The sequence below is a fragment of the Silene latifolia genome, chromosome 3, assembly GCF_048544455.1.
Source record: "Silene latifolia isolate original U9 population chromosome 3, ASM4854445v1, whole genome shotgun sequence".
NCBI lineage: Eukaryota > Viridiplantae > Streptophyta > Magnoliopsida > Caryophyllales > Caryophyllaceae > Silene > Silene latifolia.
This window is the reverse complement of record NC_133528.1, coordinates 86,091,470-86,097,615: the sequence shown is the minus strand read 5'-3', so window position 1 is coordinate 86,097,615 and position 6,146 is coordinate 86,091,470.

Below are 6,146 nucleotides of genomic sequence, written 5' to 3'. Positions count from 1 at the left end.
TCTGATTCAGTATGAGTTTTGGATAATTCAACTGTTTTAGGGCCTATTGGAAATCCAAATGTTGATCTTACATCAGAAACCTTCAAGAACAACTTCTCACCATCAAGAAGATCAATACAGTTTTGGTATGGGTTATACTGCTTAATTAACCAGTACCCAAGCTTTAAAGGAATGGAACGAACTCTTAACCAAAACAGCCCACTAAATCCAATCTCTTCTAGCGCGCACCACTGTTCGTATGACAAACGTTCAACTACCTCAACTACTCCTGTAGGAGACATTCTCGTATATGACTTCTGCTTACACTTGGAACCCAATACCATCTTATTACTTACTTTACTCTTTTGAGGACTTTCTTTCTTTGCAGAAACAATTTGTTTCTTAACTGCAAGATCATCGTCACTTTCTTCATTTATCTTCTTGGCGAAAGATTGTATAGACTTAGATTTACTGTTAATAGTAGCTGATTTACGCTTTCTTGTAACTGGAGCACACTCATTTTTACCATCAGTGCAACTTTCAGTTGGTGGAAAAATAAAAGTAACTTTTCTCCGCTTTTCAGATTTTTTATCTTCCTGCTCCATAGTCTGTAATAATAAAATGAAATTACAAAACAAGTAGAGATAATCAGCAGTTATCTAATTTTAGGAAATGTACATTAATCACAAATATAATGTTCTTTTAGATGATTCATAATAATTTCTATATTAATAACAAACGGCACATTAATTTAAGCTGAATGTACATTATATTATTACCTTCAATTAAAAATGCAAAAATTAACAAGTAGAGATAATCAGCAGTTACCTAATTTTAGGAAATGTACATTAATAACAAATATATTGTTCTTTACATATTTCAGAACAGTTCCTATATTAAAAACAAACGGCACATTAATTTAAGTTGAATGTATTATATTATTACGTTCAATTGAAAATACAAAATTGACAAGTAGAGATAATCACCAGTTACCTAATTTTAGGAAATGTACATTAGTCACAAACATAATGTACTTTTAGATGATTCAGAACAATTTCTATATTAAAAACAATACGCACATTAATTTAAAGCTGTATGAACAATATATATTATTACCTTCAATTAAAAATTCAAAATTAACAGAAACTGGAAAGTAAATGTTGAAAGAATACTTCAGAGATATAAAATTGGGGAAGAACAATGCGAATGTGTTTCTAAAGGTAGAAAAAATAATTCATGCACATTAATCCGAATGAATTTTTAACAGTAAAGCAGTATAAATATCTGAAATCAAAACATCAAAATTATACTGATGTTGAACAATTAAGTGATCCAAATTAAACATTATATTAAAGAAGTTATGATAGAGAAGAAACGAAATTGAAAAGAAAATACCTTAGTATAACGGAGGAAATTGGGCGTAACGTCAAAATTATACCGCTGTTGAACAGTTCTCCTATGACAACGTCTATACTGGTAATGTAAAACGACTGAGCTAAAAACTGGTTACTACTTTTATTTTTTTACTCCGTTTCTTTTTTCTTATAGGTAGTTAGTTACTAGTGTATTGTAACTGTGAAAAAATAAGAGAAATGATAAATACATTTAATACCCTAAAATAGTTAGTTAGTTACCTTGAAGCTTTGCCAACTGCCGCAGTCCCCGAAAGGGGTGGCTTACATGGTCCATGTGGTGGTGCGGGAATGCATGGACCCGGGGAATTCAACCCCTCGTCATCAAAAAAAAAAAAAAAAAAAAGACACCTGACGGACCGAGTAAACCCTTTTTTTTAGTTGGGGGGGGGGGGGTATCCTAAAACAGGACGGGAAAGAGTTTAGGGTTGGATTAGGCGGATCCTTGCTTCTCATTCGAAGGCGGAAAGACAAAAAGACACCCAAGAGGGGCCGAGTGAACCCTTTTTTGGGGGGGCGGGTATCCTAAAACGGGACGGGAAAGGGTTTAGGGTTTGATTAGGCGGACCGCTGCCGCGGATCCCCCTAATCAAACCCTAAACCCTTTCCCTTGCTTCTCATTCGAAGGCGGCAAGACAAAAAGACACCCTAGAGGGGCCGAGTGAACCCTTTTTTGGGGGGCCGGGTATCCTAAAACGGGACGGGAAAAAGTTTAGGGTTTGATTAGGCGGACCGCTACCGCGGATCCCCCTAATCAAACCCTAAACCCTTTCCCTTGCTTCTCATTCGAAGGCGGCAAGACAAAAAGACACCCTAGAGGGGCCGAGTGAACCCTTTTTTGAGGGGCCGGGTATCCTAAAATGGGACGGGAAAGGGTTTAGGGTTTGATTAGGCGGACTGCTACCGCGGATCCCCCTAATCAAACCCTAAACCCTTTCCCTTGCTTCTCATTCGAAGGCGGCAAGACAAAAAGACACCCTAGAGGGGCCGAGTGAACCCTTTTTTGGGGAGCCGGGTATCCTAAAACGGGGCGGGAAAGGGTTTAGGGTTTGATTAGGCGGACCGCTACCGCGGATCCCCATAATCAAACCCTAAACCCTTTCCCTTGCTTCTCATTTGAAGGCGTGAAGACAAAAAGACACCCTAGAGGAGCCGAGTGAACCCTTTTTTGGGGGGCCGGGTATTCTAAAACGGGACGGGAAAGGGTTTAGGGTTTGATTAGGCGGACCGCTACCGCGGTCCCCCTAATGAAACCCTAAACCCTTTCCCTTACTTCTCAATCGAAGGCGGCAAGACAAAAAGACACCCTAGAGGGGCCGAGTGAACCCTTTTTTGGGGGACCGGGTATCCTAAAACGGGACGGGAAAGGGTTTAGGGTTTGATTAGGCGGACCGCTACCGCAGATCCCCCTAATCCAACCCTAAACCCTTTCTCTTGCTTCTCATTCGAAGGCGGCAAGACAAAAAGACACCCTAGAGGGGCCGAGTGAACCCTTTTGGGGGACGGGATTAAAACTAGGGGGCTGAGTATCCTAAAACGGGATGGGGAAGGATTTATGGTTGGATTAGGGACATGGTCTGCCTAATCCAACCTTAAACCCATTCCCTTATTTTAAGAGGATAATCTTTGAAAGAAATGCGGGTTTAAAGCTTTGGTACATCGTTACATAGTAATATGGACATTTGTAAAATGTTGAAGGTACATTATAGTTGATCACTCTTGTAACTGGCTTTAAATTAGAAAGGGTCAATTCTAAACAGTTAAAGCTTAGGTAGATGATAATAATTTAGATTCAAATAAACATTCATAATAAACTGCATATATGTTTTGACAATAATACTTAATGAAAACGCATATGTTTCTAAACTTAACCGCATATTATAATTATACATAAATTAACATCAAAGTTCTTAACCCTTTCTGGGTTTACTGCAAACGGAAGGATGAACACTGCTCTCACCCTCCAGCAAGTCCTCCTTTAGATGTTTCTTATATCCGTCTATTAATTCCATAGCCTTCACGACTGCTGGCCAAGGTATAGTATTTTCACCATCAAGAAGAGCATATGATTCTCGTACAGCTGTGACACCGGTGAGAAACTGACGGTCCATGTCAGCCTCTGTGTACTGTTTTTGTCTATTAGCTTCAAGTTGTCGGGCTATGATGTCTCTTTCAGCCGTGATAAAATTCATCTGCGCTTCAGCAATGTCCAGCCTCTATTGTAGTGACTTTGCATTCACTTCAGCTATGTCCAGTTTCTCGTACAACCCTTCCTGATGTTCTTCTAATACTTCGTTTTTCCCAAGCACCTCAATAAGATATTGATCCAGTGAATCTCTTTCGTGTTTCATTTCAGCGAGATCAAACTCAACTTCAGCGAGTTTTTGCTCGATATCCGACATTATTTCCACATTGGTAACGGAACTCATATTCTGGTTCAGGCAAAAAATAAACGTATTTTAAAAAGAGTGACAATAAACTTAAGGCATTATGGGAAGTACCAACTTCAACCATAATTAAGGCCATACTATAGGGTAAAACAAATTAACGTGGGCTTTCACATTGTATAATCATGCAAAGAGCAAACAATGTTATTGTGAAAACAGATTACAGCAAAAGGTAAAATAATCTTCTCCTGCAAATATTAAGCACATTGCCATATTTAAATATCTACTATACTTAATTTTGGCAAAACGTTCGAGCCACAAATGCAGTTTGATTTTTCAGACCTGAAACAACTTTTAATTCGTCTGGGGACTATAGTATATATTTCTTTTCACAAGATAAAAAAACATACTGATTAATCAAATAATACTTATAAATGAAATAATCTGAATGTTATATAGGCTACTGTGGACAAGGCCCTCGGGAACTGCGTCCGAGGGATCCACACCTGACATAATCGACTCGAGGTTCTTTCGAATCGAATTAAGACATATTAGAGTCGCCACCAAGTTTTTTGGGAACTTGGAACCGTTCAAGTCAACTTTACACCTTTCATCGAAAAGCATAAAGCCAAACGACTACGAGTGATTAAAGATAAAGACTTGTACCCTATATCACTCGAATTGAATGACTCTCGTAATCCAATGGTATTTAGACGGATCCACAAACCATAGATCTTGAGTAAGGGGTGAGGGTACGTGTTGGGAAGCCCATAAGGACACCCAACCCCGCCCGTCAATAACGGCCTCTACTAAGTCAAGTGTCGGATTTCAAACAAGGTCATAGCTACGTACGATGTATGATATGCAAACGTTGTTTTAACCCTATCATGTGACAACAATTTCTATGTCGTTTTAGATGCAACTAAACTAACTTTGTCAAAGTTGTAATTTAGCATGTGGGTTGATTGATCTAACAACATGTAAAGCAAACAATCAAGGCTTAAGGGGGAATGGGGGAGCCGTTGGGATCTACCTATTACAAACCAGGCATTTCATGCCGACACAACGATAAATAAATTACAACTCGATCTAATTACAATTGCTACATACAACTCAAAACACGACACAAAACACACGGCCATTGGGCCTTGAAAACCGTGCACATGGGGGAGGTGACTCACGGCCTACATGACACACGGCCGTGGGTCCCTCCTCGTATTGCGTGCTCTCACTTAATCCCATCGAATTAGACATTGGGCTACGCACCAAAGCATGCATTAGCATAAACCGGGCCATGTTGCTTTAAACAACATGCGGTTTACTACGCTCCTACAAGCATTGGGAACAACCGTCTAACCAAATAAAACTAAGGTTTTCAGAAAAGGTTTTGACTCAAAAAGGAGAACTAATTACAAATAGATTACAAAACGTGACTCAAAGAAACATAAATTAATTACAAGTGATAAAACAAATAAAGAACGAACGATGCAAAAACAAACGAAATAGGAAAGGCCAAACACACGGCCAAACACACGGCCAACCACGGCCCAACCAAAGCCAACCTAGTTCCTAAGTTAGAGTTATTGATTAGATCGAATGATTGCGAAAAGGAATCGAAAACAAGTTAGAAAACGAGTTAAAAACGATGTTGATTGATTGTCGCGCAAGGGTGCATTCTACACGGCCTAAAGGGTCCAATTAGGTTAAATTCGCTAATTAATTTAACTCATCGAGTGTCAATAAGAAGGTGCTAATCACGCACTCTTATACTAGCGAGAAATTAGGTGAAAGAGATAGATGTATTCAATTATTTACAGAAATCGTCGATTGATTTTATAACTTACGTCGAAGCCACCTAAAGTGTCTAATTAGATTATTAAATTGATTTAAAGTCATCTAATTACGTCATAGGTTAACAATCAGAAGTTAAACTAACATGCAACGGGTCCTAAGGTCCATCGATTTGGCGAAACAAAGAAGAGGGTCGAAAGCGAAGATCGAAGTTAGATAACTTGTTTTATTTATGCCCTACCTTGAACACGAGGATATGTAAATGAGACGGGGGTGTACGACCGACAGAAGGAGCGGTTTCTTTCCCCATCTCAAGTCAACGCGGGTGTTCATGGTGGTACTTTAACTCATACTCGGACTAACTAGTTTCGTAGTTAATTTAAAACAAACGATAATTAAAACGAAAAACAAACAAAAAAAGACAATAAAAAAAGGCATAAAAAAACGAAATAAAAAGAGAGAAGAGAAGGGGATTTGATGCACCCTCAACCTACATGTATCGTTGACGCCGTCTTGGATCGTAATCGATGGTAGATTTTATCTCGAGAGGCCGTCGTCGACGAAGTAACAAAGCAAC